The sequence below is a fragment of the Triticum aestivum genome, chromosome 2B (genome assembly GCF_018294505.1).
Source record: "Triticum aestivum cultivar Chinese Spring chromosome 2B, IWGSC CS RefSeq v2.1, whole genome shotgun sequence".
Taxonomy (NCBI): Eukaryota; Viridiplantae; Streptophyta; class Magnoliopsida; order Poales; family Poaceae; genus Triticum; species Triticum aestivum.
Window position 1 is genome coordinate 238847864 of NC_057798.1, and position 13366 is coordinate 238861229.

The following is a 13366-nucleotide window of genomic DNA, read 5'->3' on the forward strand; positions in this document are numbered from 1 at the left end:
CAAGTTGGTCCAGAGGTCCTTCACAGTAGTAACCTGGGGCTTTTACAGAACCTGAACTACGTAGTGGGTAAGTTGGTTAGCTGCCTCACATGACCAAATATTCCGCAGATCTCCAGAAAGATGAAAGAAAGCGCCCTTTTCTTCAGTCCCGGGCAAGCCTCCCGTGTGCTTTGCCAATCGCCATGCAATGCAACATCTTTAATCACCTTTCCCCGTGCTCTGCTCGCTTTCCCTTTCTTCCTTCACGTCCCACCCTATCCATGAATGCCGCCTAAAGCTACCGCCCTCCCGTGAGAGACAGCACCGCCGCCCACCACGGGGGGAGAGGTGCGGCCAAATCGACCGAGGGCTCGGCTCGGATCACATGGGCGCCAAAAAGACAAATCTGACGGACTCCTAGGAAATCGATCGATGGTTCCAGAATCAAGGTGCATGGGCGTCTGTATTATGTGGCGCGCAGATGCGGATGCACCCATGCATCCTTCGGTCCCTTGCGCCGCGGCTACTTGGCAGCCAGGCTTTGATCGCTTTACCGCGACGATTCATTCCGTTCCATCGGCCGATTAGGCCTCGAGGGTGACTGGACCAACTTATGCTGCATCTGGACGTCCGGTCGAGCTGTGAACTCGTGATGATGGTGTTTCTTTCTTTCGTTTTCATGATCTTGACTGCAGGGATAAAAAATCGTGCGGGCCGAGCACCCGCGGAAATGGCCAGCGAGTCTCGGGTCCCATTACGCCTGATTTTTGAGAATAATATAATTTACAAATTGCAAAAAAATTAATTTTTTTTTGCGAACTAAATATTTTAGAAAATTAATCCTCTTGAAAAAAGGTATAGGTTTATCTCTACTCTTCTAAAAAATTGAGTTGGTGATGATGTTGTGCCTGTCATCTTGTAATATAGACCGTCTGATCTATATCTGACGGACATAAATCAAACTATGATAATTTAAAAAAAAACCCGCACCTCTCTCCACATTTACAGATAAGGCTTTGTCTCGTTCATCCTTATCTCCCACAACCTCATTGCTGAGCAATTAAAAAAGGAAGTCTCTGAAACAATCTGGCATGGTGGCCGCTGCAGGCGCCGTCCATCCCAACATGGGATTACTCCTGCATGGGTCAATCACAACAGGTGTTTTGTAAAAAAAATGCATCTTGATGTTTCGTGCAATGCACAGGCATCTTGCTAGTACTTGTATAAATTAAGGGTTGAAGGATCAAGGAACTGGCGCCGCTGCTATACCTGAAGGTACCAAGGAAATCGAGATCAACCCGCACTATCGGAGGGCTCTATCGGACCATATTTGGGCAGCTGACATTGGCCCGGAACTCACGGCCACCATGTTGTACCAATTCTTGGACGTGCGACGAAGGATGGATGGGGTCTAGATCCAGACAGGAGGGCGTAACTCGATCCATTGGGCATGGGAAAAGGATGGCATGATCTCCGCTAGATCCGTATATGCTGCCAGATTCGTAGGCTTGAGGTCGCACCAACAACTGCATTTACATGGAAGTCAAGAGCCCTGTTGCGGTGTCATTTCTTTGCATGGCTGGCAATCAAGGACCGATGCTGGACATCTGACATATTAGCAAGAAGGGGACTACCACATCAAAGCGCTTGCCCACTATATGACCAGCAGAACAAGACCATGACCCACATCATGATTGGATATGTCTTCGCAAGGGAGGTCTGAGGACGGGTTTGGACGGTCATGGGGCAGCCGGGGAGAGCACCCCTACCAGATGAGACATTGCCCGAGTGGTGCATCAGGCAGGAGGAAAGTAGACATCACCGGAAAGTGGTGAGGGCGATCTACCTTCTCGTCTTGTGGGAAATTTGGAAACATTGCAATGTCGTGGTCTTCGACGGAGCGACGCCATCCACACGGCAAGTACTCCAATGAATCGACAATGAGGGCAGAATATGGAAGCAAGCAGGCCTGATATGAGGGGAAGTCGAAGGGTTGTTCATTGGCATGGCACCGTGGGCTAGTAGCGAGTAACTGCCCTTACAGCCTGTTTGGTTGGGGGGTAATTAGAGCTGGGGAATGGGAATTGAAGGGGTACGAGACTTTAAATCTATTGCTTTTTAGCGGTAAACCAACACTTTATTAGATAGTTGCAAGGTTTACATGAATAATGAGGGGATCGTGGGGAATCCCAAAGCCACACATGGCGACCAGAAACTAAAGAACTAGAAAACATAGCAAGACTATGGGCTTTCCAATTCGATGCTCGTCCTTTAAAAGTGATATCACATGTAGCAAACTCTCTTGCCCGTGTTCCAATCTCCTTCACAATAACCGAGTGCCTCCCTTCGGTTCCCATCCTGATGTCACCACTGCCTTAGAATCGCATGCAATCACCACTTTGTCTGCCCCGAGATCAAGTGCAAGTGAAAGTCCCTCCTGGCATGCCAAAGCTTCAAGGATAGCCGGATTAGTGATTCCGAAGACAACAAGTGCCGAGGAGCCCAGAAAAACTCCACTACTATATCTGCACATAGCTGCTGCAGCTCCTCTTTCACCTATCCTGGAGAAGCCCCATCTACATGAATCTTGACAACCCCAGTCGGTGACGCTTTCCAAGGTTGTCGTGAGTTCGCACCTGCCCTACTCGGTGCAGAACTGCCTGTATCCGGCCTTCCCAATGCCTCCAGCTCCGTAATAAAACTCCGCACAAATGAATGGATACATGCGGGCTCTGTAATATACCTTCATGGATTGCCTTCCGACGAGCTGACCAAATCGACCAGAGTGTGACAACCATCTCCGTGAGATGTTTGTGTGATAAAGTCTTGATCATGGATAGAATCCGGCTCTTTGCGTTTGGCTCTGTAGTAGTCTGAATGTGGTCGACCACCTCTACGTTAGCTAGAGCCCAGACACACCTCGACATTGAGCACTCCAACAGGGAGTGCCTCCAAGAATCCTATGCCCCGCAAAGTTGGCATTTATCATCGTCCGCCATCTTTCTATCATGCCGAACATCCTCAGTTGGTATAGAACATCTTGCTTATCTCCAGAGGAAGTTGCAGACCTTTCCGGGGACTTGAACCGACCAAAGCAAAGTCCAGCCCTCGCCTACTCAACATAGTTTGATCTTCCTGCATTATTGTAACGCCCCGGATTCGATGTGACAGGTGTCTGCCAGTCATTCGTCGTCATTGCCATGTCATTTGCTTGTGTGTTGCACTTTGCCATGTCATCATCTGCATTTCATATCATGTCATCATGTGCATTTCATTTTGCATATGTGTTCGTCTCATGCATCCGAGCATTTTCCCCGTTGTCCGTTTTGCAATCCGGCACTCCTATGTCCCCCGGCTTCCCCCTTTTGTCTTCTATTGTGAGTGGGTGTTAAACGTTCTCGGAATGGCCCGAGGTTTGCCAAGCGGCCTTGGTATAGCACCGGTAGACCGCCTGTCAAGTTTCGTGCCATTTAGAGGTCGTTTGGTACTCCAACGGTTAACCGGATAACCGCGAAAGCCCTCTTTGAGTTGCAGCCCAACACCCCTTCCAAAGTGGCCCAAAGCCCATCTAACTCCCCTCCATGCTCTCGGTCGTTCGATCACGATCGCGTGGCCGAAAACTGCTCCTCATTTGGACTCTCCTAGCTCCCTCTATCTATAAAACTAGACCTCCCCCGAATTTTTCGCGCAGACCCAACCGTAGCCCCGCTCCTCTCCGCCGCCGGACATGTCCGCGCCGCGCCGGACATGTCCACCGCCCGCCGCCACGTCTCTGCAGCCAATCGGCGCGCGACACGTCACCGCCGCCGTCGCCCGGACCAACCGCCGCCCGCCACGTCGCCACCCCGGCCACCGCGTGCCGCCGCGGGCCCGCGAGCCCAGGCGGGGCCCGCCCGACACGATTCGGCTGCGCCGCCGCCCGCGCTGCCCGATCCCGCACGCCGCCCCGAGTCGCCGCCGGCGCTCGCCCGCGCCGCCCGGCCCGGAGCCGCCGCCGCCGCAGCCCCACCGGCGCGCCTCCCGCTGCCTCGCCGTCACCGGAGTCCCCCGCCGCTGCCGCGCCCGGATCCGGTGAGATCCGAGCGGAAATCAAGCCGCACCGCCCTGCGTCGAGCTCTCCGCTCGCCGGCACCGCGCCCCGGCGCCCAGGCCTCCTCCCCGGCGTCGTTCGGCGCCTCCACGCCGCGCCCGCCGCCACGCCCGCCGCCGCCTCGCCGCCTCCCGGCGCCCGCCGCTTCACCGGCGACCGCCGCCGCACCTCCGCCTCACCGCCCGGGTTCGCCTCTGCCTCGACCCGGCCCGACCCGCTCCACCTCCGCGACCCGATCCACTGCCCGCGTTGACTTCCCCGAGGTCCAATTTTCACTAAGTCCCTGATCTGCAGTTATTATCATGACATGTTCATCGCATTGTATCTCTGCATCCGTAGCTCCGTTTCGTGCGTGTAATATGTCAAATTGTTCGCCTCAACGAGTACTTCATTTCATTCCATTGCATAATTTTCATTTGAGTTCATCTTGATGCCCGAAATGCTGTTGGAAGAGTGCATGTTGATGTTAATCTGCTGAAACTGTTATAACTTGCTCATTTATCATTTTTGCCATGATTGATGTGTGTATCCTATGAGGTTGATGTCTACATGTATGTTGATCTATGCCATGCCATCTTTCCAGGGGTGTTAACCATGTATTTTTGTGAGTTGTGTGCTGAGTGCATCAAGCTTGTTAAGTAGGGTAGTTGCTGTTGCTGTTTTCCTGACAGATTCTGTTATATTTTGTTGCTATGTAAACATGCTTCTACTAATCATTCTATGCATAATCTGGAGATGTTCTATAAATATGTTTTGATCTACATGTCTTGCTATATCCATTCATGCCCTTGGTTGCAATTATAGCCTGCTGGAACATGTTGTTATCTTGCTCTAAAGTTGCTTGAAAATGTTGCTGTCAGCCTGTTAACATTAAGTTCACTTGTTTCGATGTGTTTTGCTAGTGTTCTATGCACCCTATGACCTTGCTCTTGCCATGCTTAGCTTCACAAACATGTCTTATTACTGTTGGTTGCCTTGCCATGCCATGTATTGCTCTGTAGTGAGTGGTTCAAGCTCACCAACATGCCTACTTATTGTTGTTCCTGCCATGTTTGAATCTGTAATATAACTTGCCATGTTTACATGGGTGCCATCATATTTTCTATGCCTTTTTGGCTCATGGTCAGTAAGAGACTTTTGATCTATGCAATTAGTAGATTCATGCCATGCCTTTATTTGCCATGTTAAGTTCCTGTAATATGTTGTTTGATAGCTCTAAACATTGCAACCTGATGTTATTTCTGACAAGTCTGAAACTGTTACTATTTGCAATCTTCCCATGTGTTTTTGAGCATGTTCTAGATGTTTCTGGAGATATCTCAGTGTTCATATTTTGTTATGCTTTACCTGTACTTCATGCCCATGCCTTTTATTATTATGTTGGGGTGCTGTAGCTTATTGTTTTGATGCTTGTAAGATGCCTAGTTACTGTTTTGGACAGATTGTTGCTATGACTTGTATGGAGTGTATGTGTTGCACCGTTGCTCCGTTTTGAGTGTGCTCTATATGAAACTTGCTTGATTTTGCATGTAGTTTCATATTATCATGTTGCATCCTTGTTTTGAGGTGTTTGCTTGATGTTTGTTTGCATTTTTCATCAACGCCATGTTTAACTTGTTTTGCTCATATCTTCTAGGCCGTAGCTCCGAATTAAATGAACTTTATATGTAACTTGACTAGAATTTCGTGTAGATCGTCTTGGTGCATCTTAACTTGCTGTTTAACAACTTGAACATAAGGTTTATTCAGATCTGGACTAATTTCGAAATTTGCATATGAGGACTTACCGGAATTGTTATATGTTGTTTCCGGCCTCATTTAAACTTGCCTTGATGTGTTGTTCTTGTTTGCATCATCTCTTGCCATGAGTAGCTTCATGTAGCTTGGTCATGCATCATGCTTGTTGTGCATCATGCCTTGTTCATGTGTGGTGTGTTTACCATGTTGTGTGCTTCTTCTCGATAGTTCCCGTTTCGTTGCGATCGTGAGGATGCGTTCGTCTACGCTTGGTTCGTCTTCGTGGCTTCATCTTCTTCATGGACTCGTTCTTCTTCCTTGCGGGATTTCAGGCAAGATGACCGCTACCCTGGATCTCACTACTATCATTGCTATGCTGGTTGCTTCGTTCTATCGCTATGCTGCGTTACCTATCATTTGCTCTTCAAGCCTCCCAAATTGCCATGAACCTCTAACCTTTGACACCATTCCTAGCAAACCGTTGTTTGGCTATGTTACCGCTTTGCTCAGCCCCTCTTATAGCGTTGTTAGTTGCAGGTGAAGTTGAACATTGCTCCATGGTGGACAGGGTTTATGTTGGGATATCACAATATCTCTTATTTTATTAATGCATCTATATACTTGGTAAAGGGTGGAAGGCTCGGCCTTATGCCTGGTGTTTTGTTCCACTCTTGCCGCCCTAGTTTCCGTCATACCGGTGTTATGTTCCCGGATTTTGCGTTCCTAACGCGGTCGGGTGATTTATGGGACCCCCCTGACAGTTCGCTTTGAATAAAACTTGTCCAGCAAGGCCCAACCTTGGTTTTACCATTTGCCTCACCACCACCTACCTTTCCCTTGGGAGTAATTAACCCAAGGGTCATCTTTATTTAGCCCCCCCCGGGCCAGTGCTTGTCTAAGTGTTGGTCCGAACTGAGCAGCCTGCGGGGCCACCTCGGGGAAACTCGAAGTCTGGTTTTACTCGTAGCTTGACTTATCCGGTGTTGCCCTGAGAACGAGATATGTGCAGCTCCTATCGGGATTGTCGGCGCATCGGGCGGCTTTGCTGGTCTTGTTTTACCATTGTCGAAATGTCTTGTAAACCGGGATTCCGAGACTGATCGGGTCTTCCTGGGAGAAGGTCTATTCCTTCGTTGATCGCGAGAGCTTGTCATGGGCTAAGTTGGGACACCCCTGCAGGGTATAAACTTTCGAGAGCCGTGCCCGCGGTTATGTGGCAGATGGGAATTTGTTAATGTCCGGTTGTAGATAACTTGACACCAGATCCGAATTAAAACGCATCAACCGCGTGTGTAGCCGTGATGGTCTCTTCTCGGCGGAGTCCGGGAAGTGAACACGGTTTCTGGGTTATGTTTGACGTAAGTAGGTGTTCAGGATCACCTCTTGATCATTGCTAGATTCACGACCGTTCCCTTGCTTCTCTTCTCGCTCTCATTTGCGTATGTTAGCCACCATACTTGCTTAGTCGCTGCTGCAACCTCACCACTTTACCCCTTCCTTTCCCATTAAGCTTTGCTAGTCTTGATACCCATGGTAATGGGATTGCTGAGTCCTTGTGGCTCACAGATTACTACAACAACAGTTGCAGGTACAGGTTTATGCGATGATCATGACGCGAGAGCGATGCTTGCTTGCTTGAGTTTCTTCTTCTACTTCTTCGATCAGGGGATAGGTTCCAGGTCGGCAGCCTGGGCTAGCAGGGTGGATATTGTTTGAGTTTCTGTTTATGATTCATCCATAGTCGGATGTTGTTCTTGTATGTTGTATTGTTGTATTCATGTGGCATTGTATGCCTTATGTATGTATTCCCCATCTATTATGTAATGTTGATGTAATGATATCCACATTGCAAAAGTGTTCCAATATGCGGGTCTATCCTTGGTGGGACCTTCAAGTTCCTTTTGGATAGGGTCGCATATTGGGCGTGATAAGTTGGTATCAGAGCCTCGACCGACCCTAGGAGCCCCCCTTGATTGATCGTGTAGTTTGGCCGTTGTTGAGTCTAGAAGAAAACTGTTTTCGGAGTCTAGTTATATCGGAGAGTAGGAATTCTTTTTACTCCTCAGCCCCTTCGTCGCTCTGGTGAGGAATCTTGACGTAGGTGTTTTGAATTACTTCTCTTCCCCTTCAAAATTTTCTTTAGGTTCACGCAGTTGGTTTTTTCTTATCTTTGTTCCTCAGCTCTTTTCATCCGGTGCATTCCTTGTCAAGCTGATTCGAACCTCTCTCTCTTTGGGAGATCAATCCTCAGCTCTTTTCAATCAACGTTGTTTCCCTGTCCGAAGTTGCCTTTGTTTTCCCACCCGCCCTCCCTTCTTCTTCTCGAATCCGGAGTCCGTAATCGAGTATCCATCATACTCGTGCGAAGTCTTTGCTTCTTTTCCTCAATGATTTCAACCGGTGTTTTCCCTTCAAGTTATTCATCGGTTCTACCTTCCAAGTTGCCTTTGTTTTCCCGCCCTCCCACCCTTTTTCTTCCCGGAGTCTGACTCTCTCTCGACCATTTATTTCATTCGTGTGAAGCCTCTTCAGTCTTTCATCAATTATTTCAACCGGTGAATTCTCGTCTCGTTTGTCATTCTTCATCTTTTTTCTTTTCCGGTGGATTCAATTCAAGTTTTTTTCGGGTTGATCATATTCTTTTCCTTGGATCAAGTGTTTTCCCTACTCGTTCGCCTCTCGCCAGTTTATCCTTCTGGAGTGTTCAAGATATCTCAAGAGATTCGTCTGTGTTCGAATTAATTCGAGGTTGTCACCTCATTCAAATATTTCAATTATTCCGGTGCATCATCTATCTGTTCAACAATCCTTTCCAACGGTGTTTTTCTCTTCAGTGGGCCCTAACCCACAGGTCTTTTCCCAGGATCTTACCTGACTCTTCTAATTCTCCCGAAGTTATTCTCAAATTCTTTTCAAACTGTGATGTAAGAATGGATCCCATCAGTCACATGGCTTCTCCAAGATCTCGTTCAAATTCTTTTCATTGTTGCCTCAACCTCTTCGCCTTTCATCCTCCCGGAGTATCCTAGTAATTTTGGTGGTATTTCTCGTCGACATTTGAAGACCGAAGAAGAGCTTTTCCTCTGAATCTTGTCCATTCTCTCGAAGTTTCGTGGTTCTAGCTTCATGTTATCTCTCGAATTATTCCGTTTGTCAGATATTCTTTCTTACCCATCCGGAGTATGTCAGGAGTTGTTTTTCCATTTCTTTTCACCGGAGGCCATCATTCCAGTTACCGTGATCCAATTATCCCGGCGCTTCGTTCAAGTGTTCTTTAATCAGCTCATAATCTCTTGACTCTTTTGCTTCTAGATCCCCTCGAGCATATTGGTTCTTCTAATTCTTCCAGGTGATTCATTCTCTTTCATCAGTCATTTTGAATTCTTACGGTGGTTCGTTCAAGATTCTTTTCCTTGTTTATCATATTAATCCATTCGTTCTTTTCAATCCTACCGGTGGTTCATGAAGACCTTCTCAAGTTTGCGATATGTCACTTCTAAATCCTTTTCAAGAAGAATAAGTAGTATGTAAGAATCCATTGCTTGTCATCAATTTAATTTGATGAAGGGTAAGCATACAATAAATCTTATTCTTATTCCATCCAAGTGAGTAATCCTTTTTCTTCGGAGTTTGTTCTTCATGAATAAATTCTAGTTCCAAGTGTTTTCATCTTTTCTTTTCCGGAGTTCAATTTCCTCGGCCATTTCGTCGGAACCTCCATCTAAATCATCGCAAGGCTCATCTTATTCTTTCATCCATTATTCTATCTCATCATCCTTTTGTTACCGGAGTTCTTCACGGTGGATCGTCATGATTTAATTCATTCTTCAAGAGTTCATCAAGTATCATTCCATCCTCTCAAGTTCGTTCTAATCCTTCCATTTTCAGCCGGAGTGCTACCTAAATCCTTTCAATCTTATCTGTTTCTTTTCTCATTCTAACCACTCCGGTTAGAACGAGTGGTTTCATAGTCTATCTGATTCCATGAGTTTGCAATTCTCATCATTCTCGCCGTTCCTCTCGTCTTTTCGAGTGCTCTCGATTCTTTGCTTCTTCTCTTGAGTTCTTGTTTCACATCATCCCTTTTCCCTTCCGTCTCGGTCCTAAGATCTCGGGACGAGATCTCTTGTTAGTGGAGGAGTGTTGTAACGCCCCGGATTCGATGCGCCAGGTGTCTGCCAGTCATTCGTCGTCATTGCCATGTCATTTGCTTGCGTGTTGCACTTTGCCATGTCATCATCTGCATTTCATATCATGTCATCATGTGCATTTCATTTTGCATACGTGTTCATCTCATGCATCCGAGCATTTTCCCCGTTGTCCGTTTTGCAATCCGGCACTCCTATGTCCCCCGGCTTCCCCCTTTTGTCTCCTGTTGTGAGTGGGTGTTAAACGTTCTCGGAATGGCCCGAGGTTTGCCAAGCAGCCTTGGTATAGCACCGGTAGACCGCCTGTCAAGTTTCGTGCCATTTGGAGGTCGTTTGGTACTCCAACGGTTAACCGGGTAACCACGAAAGCCCTCTTTGAGTTGCAGCCCAACACCCCTTCCAAAGTGGACCAAAGCCCATCTAACTCCCCTCCATGCTCTCGGTCGTTCGATCACGATCGCGTGGCCGAAAACCGCTCCTCATTTGGACTCTCCTAGCTCCCTCTACCTATAAAACTAGACCTCCCCCCGAATTTTTCGCGCAGACCCAACCCTAGCCCCGCTCCTCTCCGCCGCCGGACATGTCCGCGCCGCGCCGGACATGTCCACCGCCCGCCGCCACGTCGCTGCAGCCAATCGGCGCCGCGACACGTCACCGCCGCCGTCGCCCGGACCAACCGCCGCCCGCCACGTCGCCACCCCGGCCACCGCGCGCCGCCGCGGGCCCGCGAGCCTAGGCGGGGCCCGCCCGACCCGATCCGGCTGCGCCGCCGCCCGCGCTGCCCGATCCCGCACGCCGCCCCGAGTCGCCGCCGGCGCTCGCCCGCGCCGCCCGGCCGCCTCCCGGCCCAGAGCCGCCGCCGCCGCAGCCCCGCCGGCGCGCCTCCCGCTGCCTCGCCGTCACCGGAGTCCCCCGCCGCCGCCGCGCCCGGATCCGGCGAGATCCGGGCGGAAATCAAGTCGCGCCGCCCCGCGTCGAGCTCTCCGCTCGCCGGCGCCGCGCCCCGGCGCCCCGGCCTCCTCCCCAGCGTCGTCCGACGCCTCCACGCCGCGCCCACCGCCGCGGCGCTCCGCCCCGCCGCGTCCGCGCCCCCGCGCCCTCCCTTCGGCCGCGAGCTCCTCCGGCCGGCGAGCTCGCCGGAGCTCGCCCCGCGCCGGCGCCCGCCGCCGCCTCGCCGCCTCCCGGCGCCCGCCGCTTCGCCGGCGACCGCCGCCGCGCCTCCGCCTCACCGCCCGGGTCCGCCTCTGCCTCGACCCGTCCCGACCCGCTCCACCTCCGCGACCCGATCCACTGCCCGCGTTGACTTCCACGAGGTCCAATTTTCACTAAGTCCCTGATCTGCAGTTATTATCATGCCATGTGCATCGCATTGTGTCTCTGCATCCGTAGCTCCGTTTCGTGCGTGTAATATGTCAAATTGTTCGTCTCAACGAGTACTTCATTTCATTACATTGCATCATTTTCATTTGAGTTTATCTTGATGCCCTAAATGCTGTTGGAAGAGTGCATGTTGATGTTAATCTGCTGAAACTGTTATAACTTGCTCATTTATCATTTTTTCCATGATTGATGTGTGTATCCTATGAGGTTGATGTCTATATGTATGTTGATCTATGCCATGCCATCTTTCCAGGGGTGTTAACCATGTATTTTTGTGAGTTGTGTGCTGAGTGCATCAAGCTTGTTAAGTAGGGTAGTTGTTGTTGCTGTTTTCCTGACAGATTCTGTTATATTTTGTTGCTATGTAAACATGCTTCTACTAATCATTCTATGCATAATCTGGAGATGTTCTATAAATATGTTTTGATCTACATGTCTTGCTATATCCATTCATGCCCTTGGTTGAAATTATAGCCTGCTGGAACATGTTGTTATCTTGCTCTAAAGTTGCTTGAAAATGTTGCTGTCAGCCTGTTAACATTAAGTTCACTTGTTCCGATGTGTTTTGCTAGTGTTCTATGCACCCTATGACCTTGCTCTTGCCATGCTTAGCTTCACAAACATGTCTTCTTACTGTTGGTTGCCTTGCCATGCCATGTATTGCTCTGTAGTGAGTGGTTCAAGCTCACCAACATGCCTACTTATTGTTGTTCCTGCCATGTTTGAATCTGTAATATAACTTGCCATGTTTACATGGGTGCCATCATATTTTCTATGCCTTTTTGACTCATGGTCAGTAAGACACTTTTGATCTATGCAATTAGTAGATTCGTGCCATGCCTTTGTTTGCCATGTTAAGTTCCTGTAACATGTTGTTTGATAGCTCTAAACATTGGAACCTGATGTTATTTCTGCCAAGTCTGAAACTGTTATTATTTGCAATCTTCCCATGTGTTTTTGAGCATGTTCTAGATGTTTCTGGAGATACCTCAGTGTTCATGTTTTGTTATGCTTTACCTGTACTTCATGCCCATGCCTTTTGTTATTATGTTGGGGTGCTGTACCTTATTGTTTTGATGCTTGTAAGATGCCTAGTTGCTGTTTTGGACAGATTGTTGCTATGACTTGTATGGAGTGTATGTGTTGCACCGTTGCTCCGTTTTGAGTGTGCTCTATATGAAACTTGCTTGATTTTGCATATAGTTTCATATTATCATATTCCATCCTTGTTTTGAGGTGTTTGCTTGATGTTTGTTTGCATTTTTCATCAATGCCATGTTTAACTTGTTTTGCTCATATCTTCTAGGCCGTAGCTCCGAATTAAATGAACTTTATATGTAACTTGACTAGAATTTCGTGTAGATCATCTTGGTGCATCTTAACTTGCTGTTTAACAACTTGAACATAAGGTTTATTCAGATCTGGACCAATTTCGAAATTTGCATATGAGGACTTACCGGAATTGTTATATGTTGTTTCCGGACTCATTTAAACTTGCCTTGATGTGTTGTTCTTGTTTGCATCATCTCTTGCCATGAGTAGCTTCATGTAGCTTGGTCATGCATCATGCTTGTTGTGCATCATGCCTTGTTCATGTGTGGTGTGTTTACTATGTTGTGTGCTTCTTCTCGATAGTTCCCGTTCAATTGCGATCGTGAGGATGCGTTCGTCTACGTTGGTTCGTCTTCGTGGCTTCATCTTCTTCATGGACTCGTTCTTCTTCCTTGCGGGATTTCAGGCAAGATGACCGCTACCCTGGATCTCACTACTATCATTGCTATGCTAGTTGCTTCGTTCTATCGCTATGCTGCGTTACCTATCATTTGCTCTTCAAGCCTCCCAAATTGCCATGAACCTCTAACCTTTGACACCATTCCTAGCAAACCGTTGTTTGGCTATGTTACCGCTTTGCTCAGCCCCTCTTATAGCGTTGCTAGTTGCAGGTGAAGTTGAAGATTTCTCCATGGTGGACAGGGTTATGTTGGGATATCACAATATCTCTTATATTATTAATGCATCTATATACTTGGTA